Source organism: Kogia breviceps, chromosome 1 (assembly GCF_026419965.1).
Source record: "Kogia breviceps isolate mKogBre1 chromosome 1, mKogBre1 haplotype 1, whole genome shotgun sequence".
Lineage (NCBI taxonomy): Eukaryota > Metazoa > Chordata > Mammalia > Artiodactyla > Physeteridae > Kogia > Kogia breviceps.
This window is the reverse complement of record NC_081310.1, coordinates 18,007,136-18,022,024: the sequence shown is the minus strand read 5'-3', so window position 1 is coordinate 18,022,024 and position 14,889 is coordinate 18,007,136. Positions and strand designations below refer to the sequence as shown.

The window sequence follows — 14,889 nt, the reverse complement described above, 5'->3', positions numbered from 1 at the left end:
AAACTACAAATTTGCTTTACTCTTATGAAAAAAATTATTAATGTGAATAATCCAATATTATGTATATTTAGTTAATAAATACTATAGAATCAATGCAGAATTTATAATGTACTCAGAATATGAAATATCATGGTTAACTTTTTTTTTTTTTTTATGGCTGCACCTCACACAGAATGTGGAACTTCCCTGATCAGGGATCAAACCTGCACCCCCTACAGTGGAAGCACAGAATCTTAACCACTGGACCGCCAGCGAAGTCCATGGTTAACTTTGTTATTACTGAAACCTTAAATAAAACAATAGACCTCTTCACTAAGTATAGTTCTAGAACTGTTTCTCAGCTCATTTTAGATAGTAGGGGGCAGCAGAGTCTTTTAAAAACTATATTACCACTAAAAAATGGGGGTTCAGGGACTTCCCTGGTGGTCCAGTGGTTAGGACTTCGCCATCCATTGCAGGGCGTGTAGGTTTGATCCCTGGTCTGGGAGCTAAGATCCCACATGCCTCGTGGCCAAGAAACCAAAACATAAAACAGAAGCAATATTGTAACAAATTCAATAAAGACTTTAAAATTGGTCCACATTAAAAAAAAAAAAAAAAAAAGCGGGGGTGGGTGGGTGGGGCGCGGAGCTCAAAGACAAAGGACAGATTTGGCTCCAAGCTTAACTCCTTCTTCCCAAAACTGAATAGTGCAGTAGTCCGGAAAAATATTTCTTCCTTTCCGTGTCTCTCAAAAGTGGAAAAGATAATACACATTCTTCCCACCCACCCCTTCTTCCACATAAACGTCTTTCAAACTTCTTACCAAAGGGCAGGGGGGCCTTGTGATCTGGGTGGTAGTCATACTGCATAAACATTCATCTACTGATATATACTTAAGATATGTACACTTTATGTTATGTATATTACTTAAATCAATCAATATAAATAACATCCTTCCCACTTATCCCTATTCACAGTTATTCTATTTATTTAATTATCTCTCCCTTCTCCCTATATGAGAAAATATAAACTCTCTGAAACCAGAGATTCCATCTGTCTTCTTCATCTGTAAACTCCAAGCATTTAGAATGGTATCTGGAACTATTCTAAAGTACTTATTGAATAAAGGAATGCATGCATATATGTTCTAGACTGTGATGTCTTATACAGTAGTCACTAGCCACCAGCAGCTAATGAGCATCAAATTGGCTAGTCTAAATTGAGATGTACTGTAAATATAAAATATATACCAGATTTCTAATACTTAATACCCCCCAAAAGAATGAGAAATATTTCCAACAAAATTTACAATGGCTATATGTGAAAATGACGGCTCAGATATGTTGAGTTAAACATAATATTAAGATTAATTTCATCTATTTCTTTTGAAATATTTTTATGTGGCAACTAAAAAAGTTTAACTTACCTATGTGGCTCACATTTGTAGCTTGCAACATTTCTACTTTACAGTGCTGCTATCCATCATGTTAACAGAAAGGCATCATTTAAGCTACTTTTAATTATTTAACTAAAATTTTAATTTACTCATGAGCTAATAATTAACAATGTCCCTAATAAGGAAAGACAGAAGCCTTTATTAGAAGCCTCTAGTAAAAGAAACAGCAGGGATGCAACAGGAATGTTCTCCTAATTGCTCAGTATCAAACATTACCCTCCTCCTCTCCAAATAAGTTCCTCCATACCTTTAAGAGCCATTTGTCTCTTTTGGTCATGACAGTCCTCTCTGCCCTCATTTCTCCTTTTGTTTTTCATTTTCCTATCACAATACTCATGTACTCCTTTGTTTCACAGACAAATATTTGAACGCCTGCAATGTGCCAAGCACTGCCCTAGGAACCTAGAGTCTGGCAGTTAACAGGAGAAACAAGGTCCTTCTTCAGATGGAGTTAGACAGAAGATAAACATATTCACTCACTATGACGTCAAAAGCATGGTAAAGGGTTTGAAAGAGGCGTGTGGGGGGGGGGTGGCACTACTTTACAGGGACATCAGTAAACCTGAAGAGACGACATCTGAACAGAGATATGAAGGAAATGAGGAAGGGAGCAATCTGAACATCCGGGATGTATCCCAAGCAGAGAAAAACAAGCAAAACTATACATGGCACTGTCTGAGGAAGAATAAGAACTGTTCCTCCTCTAGTTCCAAAGTGCTCATGGTCTTGGACAGAGCCTCCAACTGGGCACAGAAGAGACAGTTTTGTGGGGTGCCTCAGTTTTTCAGAGAATTACTCCTCAATCCTTAAGCCATGTGGAGGCTACTGCCCTCCATTCCAGCTCTAAGGGTGAACACATGATCCACTGCAGCCATCAACATATTTTATCCCCAAGTCCAAACTGATTACTTCGGGGATACACTTGTGACCCAAAACAGGCCAAGTAGATTCAATTACAGGACTTGTGTAAGAACTGTTAGGAAAGAAAGGATGGAAGAATGTAAGCCTGAAAATGGTGGGAAATGAGGGGCGGGGGTGAGGGTGAGGGTACACACATCAAAAGGGGGAAAGGCTGCCTAAAAGTGAGAGAGAAACCAACCCCTCATATTACCCGAGTCCCTGGGTGCAGCCATGCAAGGAGCTAAACCTACCATTAAAACAGTCAATAAATTCCCTTTTTTGATTAATCCAGATAGAGTTGGCTTTTCTATTCCTAGGAACCAAAAGAATCTGGAACAGTAGAGTTTTATTTTGGACTTTTATTATAACATACAGTCTCACTGAGTGTATTAAAAACAAGACACTAGGTTATCTTTCTCAAATTAATTTAAGGTGTCTTCACTTAACATATGCAGCAGAAAGTTCCAGAGGAAGAATGGAAAAGTCAGCCTTAAATAATTTAAAACAGAAGAAATGACTTAAAAGCAACAACTTTAAAGCAAAGATAATACCTATTAAAGCTTCTGTGTGGTAAATAACAATATATTAGACTAAAGATTAGTCCAGACACCTGTTTTGTCTTATTGTCTTACTGATCAGATAATACTGCAGGATATTCCTATCAGATAGAGCAATTCAGTGCTCAGTCTTCCTCTAAATTTTCTTGACTATTTAAACTCATTTACTTTCCAGATTTACTTTTTAGCCATTAAGAACATTTAAAAATTTCTTTCTGTAAGTGACGCCCTTCCTTTGCCAGAGAGGTATCAGTGAAAACTACCTAAAACAGAAAGTTTTAAATAAGATGCCAAATCTCACAATACAGAAAATGCCAAGGTTTCAACAAAAATTCACTCATACCCCAAACCAGGAAGATCTGAAACTGAATAAAAAAAGACAGTCACTAGATAACCAAGACTGAGATGAGAGAAATGTTAGAATAACCTGAAAAAGACTTTAAAGTAACCATATAAAAATGCTTAAATGACCAACTGTGAACACACCTGAAAAATATGAAAAAAGAGAAAGCCTCAGCAAAGTCAGTAGATATCCAAGAAAAAGTAAATGGAAAATGTTTTTTCTTATATTTGATATCTCAATTTTATTGAGCTATCAAATGCAAATTTTAAAAGAGAAAAGTGCAGTAAGTGAAATAAAAAGTTCCGTAGATGGGCTCAACTACAGAATGGAGGGGAAAAAGGGAAGAACCACTAACCTTGAAGTCAGAACAATAGACGACCCAATCTAAAAAGAAGAGAGAGGAACTTCCCTAGTGGTGCAGTGGTTAAGAATCTGCCTGCCAATGCAGGGGACACGGGTTCGAGCCCTCACCCGGGAAGATCCCACATGCCGCGGAGCAACTAAGCCCGTGCGCCACAACTACTGAACCTGCGCTCTAGAGCCCGCGAGCCACAACTACTGAGCCTGCGTGCCACAACTACTGAAGCCTGCGTGCCTAGAGCCCATGCACCACAACAAAGAGTAGCCCCTGCTGGCCACAACTAGAGAAAGCCCACATGCAGTAACAAGGACCCAATGCAGCCAAAAATAATAAATAAATATATACATTAAAAAAAATAAAAAAATAAAAAATAAATAAAAAAAAATAAAAAGAAGAGAGAAAAAGGACAGAAAAAAAATATCACGGAGCTGTGGGACTATAACAAAATATCTAACTTTGGTGCCACTGCTGCCCTGAAAGGAGACTTTTTCAGAGCTAAAAAAGTACACAAAAAAATAATGGCTGAAAACTCCCCAAACTGCCATGAGACATAAACTTATAAATTCAAGAAGCTTAACAAAATCCAGAGGAAAAATCCAAAGAAATCCATGTCAAGACACATAATCATTAAACTTTTGAAAATAAAAATGTCTTGAAAGCAGCTGGAGAAAAATGACATGTTGTTTATTAGGGGAAAAATAATTTAAAAGACAGCAAAGTTTTCAATAAAAAACATGGAAGCCAAAAAGAAGTGGAACAATATTTTTCAAGTTCTAAGAAAAAACTGTCAATCCAGAAAGCTATATACAGTGAAAGTGTACTTCAAGAATGGAAAGAAATCAAGACACTATCAGATGAAGGAAAAGTAAAAGGCTATGTGACCAGCAGACCCATCCTAAGCAATGGCTAAAGAAAACTGTCTAAACAGAAAAAAACAATAAAGCAGAGATGCTGAAACATCAAGAAGGAAGAAAAAGTATGGTAAACAAAAATATGGGTAAATATAATAAACGTTCCATTTCCTCAAGTCATCTAAATTATGTTTCACAGTTGAAAAAATAACTGTCAAACACTGTCTTATATGGACCAAAATACGTGCAGAGGAAATATGTAAACCAAGCTAAAAGCAAGGGAAGGAAAAAAGATATAAAGGGATAACATGCTTCTAAATAATCCATGGATCAAAGAACTCTCAAAGAAAATTTTAAAAATACGATGAAATGAATCAAACTGTAAATTCAACATGACAAAATCTGTGGGACACAAGCTACAGGAGTGATGACACACAAATTTATAGCCATAAAATACATACATTAGAAAAGAATAAAAGTGTGATCAATAATATAAAATCTTACCTCAAGAACTAGAAAAAGAAAAACAAATGAGCCCAATGCAGGCAGAAGCAAGGAAACAATAAAAAAAAACCCCAGAAATTGATGAAATTAAGAACAGAAAAATAAAAGAAAAATCAAAGCAACAGAATTTGACTCCAGGCATGACAGTGTAAAAAAACTACATGGATGGAATTACCAGGAAAACTGGTGAAAATAATTTAAAACCCTAATCATTTAAAGCTTCTGGAGGGACTTCCCTGGTGGCACAGTGGTTAAGAATCCCCCTGCCAATGCAGGGGACACAGGTTCAAGCCCTGGTCTGGGAAGATCCCACATGCCACGGAGCAACTAATCCCGTGCACCACAACTACTGAGCCTGCGATCTACAGCCTGTGAGCCACAACTACCGAGCCCATGTGCCACAACTACCGAAGCCCATGCACCTGCAGCCCATGCTCCGCAACAAGAAAAGCCACAGCAACGAGAAGTCCGTGCACCCCAATGAAGAGTAGCCCCTGCTCGCTGCAACCAAGACCCAACCCAGACATAAATAAATAAATAAGTAAATTTATATTTAAAAATAAATAAAGCTTCTGGAAATGGTCCTAAGGGCATATAGCAAAGGAAGAAATATCTAAACAAGAAAAATGCCATGAAAGTTTGGCAAGAAAAGTGAGAACCAAGACCACTCCCTCCCTCCAGCCTGCCAGCTCTGTGAGGCCCACTCCACTCCAGACCGTGCAGCCAAGGACACAGGGCTCCCTGGGGAGAGCAGGGGGTCAGCATTTATGATCCTGTTCCACAAGGTCGAGATTCTCTACTTCTAAGACCCCACTCATGGAACAGAAACTTTATACCGTGTGTGAGAGTCTGCTGGGAATACTGGAGCTCTAATCACCCTTGTCTGGGCTCATGAAATGGTGGTTCCACACCAGGAAAAGCAGTTCAAGAAGATCTCAGGCTACTGACCCTGCCCATGGGTGCTCAGCTCCAAAAGTCGGGGTGTCTCTCACAAAGAAGTGTAGTTTCCCCCACTCCCAGTTCCAGAGCGCTGCCTGGCAGGTTCTGCCTGGGGGAAGGAGAAGCGGGCAGTAAAACAAATAGCTCTTACTCTCCTCCCAGCAACAGAGCAAGGAGAGGTTCAGGCCTAAGAGGGCTGTGAACAAGAGTAGAGGCTGTGGTGAAAGGCAACTGGGAAAAGGTTCATAGATTCAAGATGACAGAGCTGAACTCTAGGCCAGCTCATTTGCAGGAGAGAAGACGGCTGGGAGGAGTCCTCCTGGGATCAGAACAAGAATCAAAGACTGACCTCAGGAACCAATACTTCAAAGGACCCCAAATTTGACTGAATTATACAAAACAGTTTATGCCCAAGGACACTGCTGAAAACAACAGAGCCAAGAGCTGGAAAATTTCAGAACAAAATAGATGGGTGTTGGCAGGGAAAGAGGATGGGAGCCCTGCCAAGACCAGTATCCTCTCAGGGTGACTGAGCATACCCAAAGCTGCTTCTCCCGGGGAAACAACATCAGAGGCTTAACACCAGAGAAAAATGGGATGGTGTGGGACCAGATTTCATGAAAATAATCCTGCCAGCCACCAAACATATAAACAAGCAAATTACAATGAAAAGCCAGGGCAGAAAGCAGGCAGTGTCAGAAAGACCAATATACAGACTTATTATAATATATTACTAGAATGCCTAATTTCCAAGAACAAAAAAAATTACAAGACATACAAAGAAATACAAAAGTATGGCACATAAACTGAAAAAAAAAGCAGGCAACATCAACTGCCTATGAGAGCAACCAAATGTCAGGTTAACAGGAGAAGAATTCAAGACTGCCATTATAAACATGTGTAAAGGGGAATTCCCTGGCAGGTCAGTGGTTAGGACTTGGCACTTTCACTACTGTAGGCCTGACTTTGATCCCTGGTTGGGGACCTAAGATCCCACAAGACATGTGGCATGGCCAAAAAAAAAAAATGTGTAAAGAACTTAAAGGAAATGAGGATTAAAGAGATAAAGGGAGAAATGGTAATGATAATAATGTCATATCAATAGAAAATACCAATAAAGAGACAGAAATTGTTACTTTTGTTAAAAAGACCAAAAGTGGAATTCCAGAATTGAAAATAATAGCTGAAACAAAAAATTCCCTAGAAGGGCTCAACAGTATATATGAACTGGCAGAAGAAATAACTAGTGAACGTGAATACAGAACAATAGAGATTACATAAAACAAAGAAAAACAGAAAGAAGAACAGAAAAAAATGATCAAAGCCTCACAGAAATGTGGAACATGCATATTCAGTATACGAACATAATGGAAGGAATGGGAGTTTCAGAGGAAAAGAAAGGAGCTTAAAAATACACACACAAAAAAGGGACCTTCAAGATGGTGGAGTAAGACGTGGAGATCACCTTCTACCCTACAAATACACCAGAAATACATCTACACATGGAACGACTCCTACAGAACACCTAATGAATGCTGGCAGAAGACCTGAGACCTCCCAAAAGGCAAGAAACTCCCCACGTACCTGGGTAGGGCAAAAGAAAAAACAGACGAAGAATAGGGACAGGACCTGCACCAGTGGGAGGGAGCTGTGAAGAAGGAAAGGTGTCCACACACTAGAAGCCCCTTCACAGGCAGAGACTGTGGGTGGTGGAGGGGGGGAAGCTTCGGAGCCGCGGAGGAGAGCGCAGCCACAGGGGTGCGGAGGGCAAAGTGGAGAGATTCTCGCACAGCGGATCGGTACCGACCAGCACTCACCAGACCGACAGGCTTGTCTGCTCACCGGCTGGAGCGGGCGGGGGCTGGGAGCTGAGGCTCGGGCTTCGGAGGTCGGATCCCAGGGAGAGGACAGGGGTTGGCGGCGTGAACACAGCCTGAAGGGGTTAGTGCGCCACAGCTAGCCGGGAGGGAGTCCGGGAAAAGTCTGGAGCTGCTGAAGAGACAAGAGACTTTGTCTTGCCTCTCTGTTTCCTAGTGCGCGTGGAGAGGGGATTAAGAGCGCTGCTTAAAGGAGCTCCAGAGATTGGCGCGAGCTGCGGCTATCAGCGCGGACCCCAGAGACGGGCATGAGACACTAAGGATGCTTCTGCCGCCACCAAGAAGCCTGTGTGCGAGCACAGGTCACTATCCCCACCTCCCCTCCCAGGAGCCTGTGCAACCCGCCACCGCCAGGGTCCCGGGATCCAGGGACAACTTCCCCTGGAGAACACACGGCGCGCCTCAGGCTGGTGCAACGTCATGCTGGCCTCTGCCGCCGCAGGCTCGCCCCGCATCCGTACCCCTCCCTCCCCCAGACCTGAGTGAGCCAGAGCCCCCGAATCAGCTGCTCCTTTAACCCCGTCCTGTCTGAGCAAAGAACAGATGCCCTCAGGAGACCTACACGCAGAGGTGGGTCCAAATCCAAAGCTGAACCCCAGGAGCTGTGCAAACAAAGAAGAGAAAGGGAAATCTCTCCCAGCAGCCTCAGAAGCAGCGGATTAAAACTCCACAGTCAACTTGAAGTGCCCTGCATCTGTGGAATACCTGAATAGACAACCAATCATCCCAAAATTGAGGCAGTGGACTTTGGGAGCAACTGCAGACTTGGGGTTTGCTTTCTGTGTCTAATTTGTTTCCGGTTTTATGTTTATCTTAGTTTAGTAGTTAGAGCTTATTAACATTGGTAGATTTGTTTACTGATTTGGTTGCTCTCTTCCTTTATATATATATATATATATATATTTGTAATCCTTTTCTCTTTATCTGAGTGTGTATGTGTATGCTTCTTTCTGTGATTTGCTGTATAGCTCTGGTTTTACCATCAGTTCTAGGGTTCTATCTGTCCGTCTTTTTCTGTTTTTTTTTTTAGTATAGTTTTTAGCACTTCTTATCATTCGTGGATTGGTTTTTTGGTTTGGTTGCTCTCTTCCTTTCTTTTTTGCTTTTCTTCTTCTATTACTTTCCTATTTTTTATTTTTAATAATTTTTTTTTACTTTTTATTTATTGTTCACTTTTTTTACAAGACGTTGGGGGTAGGAGTTAATTAATTCATTAATTAATTTTTGCTCTGTTGGGTCTTCGTTTCTGTGCGAGGGCTTTCTCTAGTTGTGGCAAGTGGGGGCCACTCTTTATCGTGGTGTGTGGGCCTCTCACTATCACGGCCTCTCTTGTTATGGAGCACAGGCTCCAGACGTGCAGGCTCAGTAGTTGTGGCTCACGGGCCTAGTTGCTCCACGGCATGGGGGATCTTCCCAGACCAGGGTTAAAACCCGTGTCCCCTGCATTGGCAGGCAGATTCTCAACCACTGCACCACCAGGGAAGCCCTACTTTTTATTTTAATAACTTTCTTTTCTTTTCTTTCTTTCTCTCTCCCTCCTTCCCTCCCTTCCCGCTCCCTCCTATTCTCTCTCTCTCTCTCTCTCTCTCTCTCTCTCTCTCTCTCTCTCTCTCTCTCTCTCTCTCTCTCTCTCTCTTTCTTTTCTCCCTTTTCTTCTGAGCTGTGTGGCTGACAAGGTCTTGGTGCTCCGGCCGGGTGTCAGGCCTGAGTCTCTGAGGTGGGAGAGCTGAGTTCAGGACATTGGTCCACCAGAGATCTCCAAGCCCCACATAATATCAAACAGAGAAAGCTCTCCCAGAGGTCTCCATCTCAACGCTAAGACCCAGCTCCACTCAACAACCAGCAAGCTACAGTGCTGGACAACCTATGACAAGCAACTATCAAGACAAAAACACAACCCCACCCATTAGCAGAGAGGCTGCCTAAAATCATAATAAGGTGACATACACCCGAAAACACACCACTGGAAGCAGTCCTGCCGATCAGAAAGGCAAAGATCCAGACTCATTCACCAGAACACAGGCACTAGTCCTCTCCACCAGGAAGCCTATACAACTCACTGACCCAACCTTACCGACTGGGGGCAGACACCAAAAATAACAGGAATTATGAACCTACAGCCTGCAAAAACGAGACCCCAAACACAGTAAGTTAAGCAAAATGAGAAGACAGAGAAATACACAGCAGATGAAGGGGCAAGGTAAAAACCCACCAGACCAAACGAAGAGGAAATAGGCAGCTTACCTGAAAAAGAATTCAGAGTAATGATAGTAAAGATGATCCAAAATCCTGGAAATAGAATGGAGAAAATACAAGAAACGTGTAACAGGGACCTAGATGAACTAAAGAGCAAACAATCAGTGATGAAAAACACAATAAATGAAATTAAAAATTCTCTAGAAGGAATCAATACCAGAATAACTCAGGCAGAAGAAAGGATAAGTGACCTGGAAGATAAAATAGTGGAAATAATGAGCATAGAGCAGAATAAAGAAAAATGAATGAAAAGAATTGAGGACAGTCTCAGAGACCTCTGGGACAACATTAAACACAACAGTATTCAAATTATAGGGGTCCCAGAAGAAGAAGAGACAAAGAAAGGGACTGAGAAAATATTTGAAGAGATTATAGTTGAAAACTTCCCTAATATGGGAAAGGAAATAATCAATCAATGAAGTCTAGGAAGTACAGAGAGTCACATACAGGATAAATCCAAGGAGAAACACTCCAAGACACACATTAATCAAACATCAAAAATTAAATACAAAGAAAAAATATTAAAAGCAGCAAGGGAAAAGCAACAAATAATATACAAGGGAATCACTGTAAGGTTAACAGCTGATCTTTCAGCAGAAACTCTACAAGACAGAAGGGAGTGGCAGGACATATTTAAAGTGATGAAAGGGAAAAACCCTCAAGCAAGATTACTCTACCCAGCAAGGATCTCATTCAGATTCTATGGAGAAATTAAAAGCTTTACAGACAAGCAAAATCTAAGAGAATACAGCACCACCTAGCTTTAGAACAAATGCTAAAGGAACTTCTCTAGGCAGGAAACACAAGAGAAGGAAAAGACCTAAAATAACAAACCCAAAACAATTAAGAAAATGGTAATAGAAAATACATATCGTTAACTACCTTAAATGTAAATGGATTAAATGCTGCAAGCAAAGACATACACTGGCTGAATGTATACAAAAACAAGAGCTATATATATGCTGTCTACAAGAGAGCCACTTCAAACCTAGGGACACATACAGACTGAAAGTGAGGGGATGGAAAAAGATATTCCATGCAAATGGAAATCAAAAGAAAGCTGGAGTAGCAATTCTTAAATCAGACAAAACAAACTTTAAAATAAAGACTATTACTAGAGACAAAGAAGGACACTACATAATGATCGAGGGATCAATCCAACAAGAAGATATAACAATTGTAAATATTTATTCACCTAACATAGGAGCACCTCAGTACATAAGGCAAATGCTAACAGCCACAAAAGGGGAAATTGACAGTAATACAACAATACTAGGGAAGTTTAACACCCCACTTTCACCAATGGACAGAGCAACCGAAATGAAAATAAATAAGCACAAGCTTTAAATGATACATTAAACAAGATGGACTTAATTGGTATTTAAAAGACATTCCATCCAAAAACAACAGAATACACTTTATTCTCAAGTGCTCACAGAACACTCTACAGGATAGATCATATTTTGGATCACAAATCAAGCCTCGGTAAATTTAAGAAAATTGAAATGATATCAAGTATCTTTTCCGATCACAACGTTATGAGACTAGATATCAATTACAGGAAAAAGTCTGTAAAAAACAACAAACACACGGAGGTTAAATAATACACTACTAAATAACCAAGAGATCACTGAAGAAATCAAAGAGAAACTCAAAAAATACCCAGAAACAAATGACAGTGAAAACATGATGACCCCAAACCTATGGGATGAAGCAAAAGCAGTTTTAAGAGGGAAGTTTATAGCAATATAATCCTACCTCAAGAAACAAGAAAAATCTCAAATAAACCATCTAAACTTACACCTAAAGCAAGTAGAGAAAGAACCAAAAAAACCCAAAGTTAGCAGAAGGAAAGCAACCATGAAGTTCAGATCAGAAATAAATTATAAAAGAATGAAAGAAACAATAGCAAATATAAATAAAACTAAAAGCTGATTCTTGGAGAAGATAAACATAATTGATAAACCATTTGCCAGACTCATCAGGAAAAAAAGAGAGAAGACTCAAACCAACAGAATTATAAATGAAAAAGGAGAAGTAACAACTGACACTGCAGAAATCAAAAGGATCATGAGAGATTACTACTAGCAACTATATGCCAATAAAATGGACAACCTGGAAGAAATGGACAAATTCTTACAAAAGCACAACCTTCCAAGACTGAACCAGGAAAAATAGAAAATATAAACAGATCAATCACAAGCACTGAAATGGAAACTGTGATGAAAAATCTTCCAACAAACAAAAGCCCAGGACCAGGTGGCTTCACAGGTGAATCCCATCAAACATTTAAAGAAGAGCTAATACCTATTCTTCTCAAACTCTTCCAAATTATAGCAGAGGGAGGAACACTCCCAAACTCATTCTACGAGGCCACCATCACCCTGATACCAAAACCAAAGATGTCACAAAAAAAGAAAACTACAGGCCAATATCACTGATGAACATAGATGCAAAATTCCTCAACAAAATACTAGCAAACAGAATCCAAAAACACATTAAAAGGATCGTATGTACACCACGATCAAGTGGGGTTTCTCCCAGGAATCCAAGGATTCTTCAATATATGCAAACCAATCAATGTGACAGATATTAACAAATTGAAGGAGAAAAACCAAATGATCATCTCAATAGATTCAGAAAAAGCTTTTGACAAACTACAACACCCATTTATTATAAAAACCCTCCAGAAAGCGGGCATAGAGGGAACTTACCTCAACATAATAAAGGCCATATGTGACAAACCCATAGCCAACATCGTCCTCAATGGTGAAAAAATGAAACCATTTCCTCTAAGATCAGGAACAAGACAAGGTTGCCCACTCTCACCACTATTATTCAACATAGTTTTGGAAGTTTTAACAGCAGCAATTAGAGAAGAAAAAGAAATAAATGGAATTCAAATCAGAAAAGAAGAAGTAAAGCTGTCACTGTTTGCACTTGAAATGATACTATACATAGAGAATCCTAAAGGTGCTACCAGAAAACTACTAGAGCTAATCAATGAATTTGGTAAAGTAGCAGCATACAAAATTAATGCACAGAAATCTCTTGCATTCCTATACACTAATGATGAAAAGTCTGAAAGAGAAATTAAGGAAACACTCCCATTTACCAGTGCAACAAAAAGAATCAAATACCTAGGAATAAACCTACCTAAGGAGACAAAAGCCCTGTATGCAGAAAACTATAAGACACTGATGAAATTAATTAAAGATATTAACAGATGGAGAGATACACCCTGTTCTTGAACTAGAAGAATGAAGATTGTGAAAATGACTGTACTACCCAAAGCAATCTACACATTTAATGCAATCCCTATCAAACTACCAATGGCATTTTTCACAGAACTAAAACAAAAAATTTCACAATTTGTATGGAAATACAAAAGACTCCAAACAGCCATAGCAATCTTAAGAAAGGAAAACGGAGCTGGAGAAATCAGGCTCCCTGAATTCAGTCTATACTACAAAGCTACAGTAATCAAGATAGTATGGTACTGGCACAAAAATAGAAATATAGATCAATGGAACAGGAAAGAAAGCCCAGAGATAAACCCACGCACATACTGTTACCTTACCTTTGATAAAGGAGGCAAGAGTATACAATAGAGAAAGGACAGCCTCTTCAATAAGTGGTGCTGGGAAAAGTGGACAGCTACAAGTAAAAGAATGAAATTAGAACACTCTCTAACACCATACAGAAAAAAAACTCAAAATGGATTAGAGACCTAAATGTAAGGCCAGACACTATAAAACTCTTAGAGGAAAACATAGGCGTAACACTCTGTGACATAAATCACAGCAAGATCCTTTTTGGCCCACCTCCTAGAGAAATGGAAATAAAAACAAAAATAAACAAATGGGACCTAATGAAACTTAAAAGCTTTTACACAGCAAAAGAAACCATAAAAAAGACGAAAAGACAACCCACAGAATGGGAGAAAATATTTGCAAAAGAAGCAACTGACAAAGAATTAATCTCTAAAATATGCAAGCAGCTCATGCAGCTCCATATCAGTATCAAAAAAACAAACAACCCAATCCAGAAACGGGCAGAAGACCTAACTAGACATTTCTCCAAAGAGGATATACAGATTGCCAACAAACACATGAAATGATGCTCAACATCACTAATTATTAGAGAAATGCAAATCAAAACTACAATGAGTTGGGCTTCCCTGGTGGCACAGTGGTTGAGAGTCCGCCTGCTGATGCAGGGAACGTGGGTTCGTGCCCTGGTTCGGGAAGATTCCGCATGCTGCAGAGTGGCTGGGCCCATGAGCCATGGCCGCTGAGCCTGCGAGTCCAGAGCCTGTGTTCCGCAATGGGAGAGGCCACAAAGTGAGAGACCCACGTAAGGCAAAAAAAAAAAAAAAAAACAAAACTACAATAAGGTATCACCTCACACCAGTCAGAATGGCCATCATCAAAAAACTTACAAACAATAAATGCTAGAGAGGGTGTATAGAAAAGGGAACCCACTGCACTGTTAGTGGGAATGTAAACTGATACAGCCACTATGGAGAACAGTATGGAGTTTCCTTAGAAAACTAAAAATAGAACTAGCATATGACCCAGCAATCCCACTACTGGGCATATACCCTGAGCAAACCATAATTCAAAAAGTCATGTACCACAATGTTCATTGCAGCACTACTGACAATAGCCAGGATATGAACACAACCTAACTGTCCATCGACAGATGAATGGATAAAGAAGACGTGGCACGTATATACAATGGAATATTACTCAGCCATAAAAAGAAACGAAATTGAGTTATCTGTAGTGAGGTGGATGGACCTGGAGTCTGTCATACAGAGTGAAGTAAGTCAGAAAGAGAAAAATAAATACCGTATGCTAA

General features: G+C 40.0%; 1 protein-coding gene across 2 annotated transcripts in view; it reads right to left on the bottom strand.

Moving 5' to 3' along the window:
• The window catches only part of IARS2 (isoleucyl-tRNA synthetase 2, mitochondrial), a 79,898-nt gene that overhangs the window by 43,159 nt on the left and 21,850 nt on the right, over positions 1-14,889 (bottom strand). The gene's annotated exons all lie outside the window — the stretch shown is intronic.